The sequence below is a fragment of the Propithecus coquereli genome, unplaced genomic scaffold (assembly GCF_000956105.1).
Source record: "Propithecus coquereli isolate 6110/MARCELLA unplaced genomic scaffold, Pcoq_1.0 Scaffold79, whole genome shotgun sequence".
NCBI classification, from domain to species: domain Eukaryota; kingdom Metazoa; phylum Chordata; class Mammalia; order Primates; family Indriidae; genus Propithecus; species Propithecus coquereli.
Genome location: NW_012154062.1, coordinates 6679311 through 6679854, shown reverse-complemented (window position 1 = coordinate 6679854; position 544 = coordinate 6679311). Strand labels below are relative to the sequence as shown.

Sequence of the window (544 nt, the reverse complement as noted above, 5' to 3'; positions counted from 1 at the left end):
TGTTCTCCAGGGCCAGGCCGGCCAAGAAAACATGAGCATTTGACTCACATCGGATAAACAATGTCAGCAGCGGATGGTGTACACTCCATTAACAGCACCAAGGACCACCGTGGGGGTGACCCCAGTGGAGCTGAGGCTACTCGATTTGCTGGTGCAGCAGAAACCCTGTTTTTCTCCATTACTAAATGATGTCACAGAATCGAGGTTTTGTTTCTGAAATACTCACAGTTTTTCCAGAAGAACCTTGTACTGTTCATCTCCTCTGCCCCCTTCTACCTCCTGGTCCAGCTTTGTGATCAGCTCGTTCTCAAACTGAAAGCAGAGTGAGAAGTTCACAGCACGATGTTGCACCCTTAGAAGAGGATGTGGCCAGTCTTTCTAGATTAGGTCCAAACCCTCTACTGACTTGTGAACTGTTTCCAACATATACAGGGGAGTACCACACTTGGAGTCATTCATGAACAGTGTACCAAGGCCCCCTCGAAGCATTCTAAAGCAGTCTCATGTTACTCTGTCCTTTGCTTTACATTTATTTTTAAAAAAT

At 46.1% G+C, this 544-nt stretch overlaps 1 protein-coding gene across 1 annotated transcript in view; it reads right to left on the bottom strand.

Moving 5' to 3' along the window:
- The window catches only part of DOCK5 (dedicator of cytokinesis 5), a 173760-nt gene that overhangs the window by 63016 nt on the left and 110200 nt on the right, over positions 1 to 544 (bottom strand). The window lies entirely within an intron of this gene.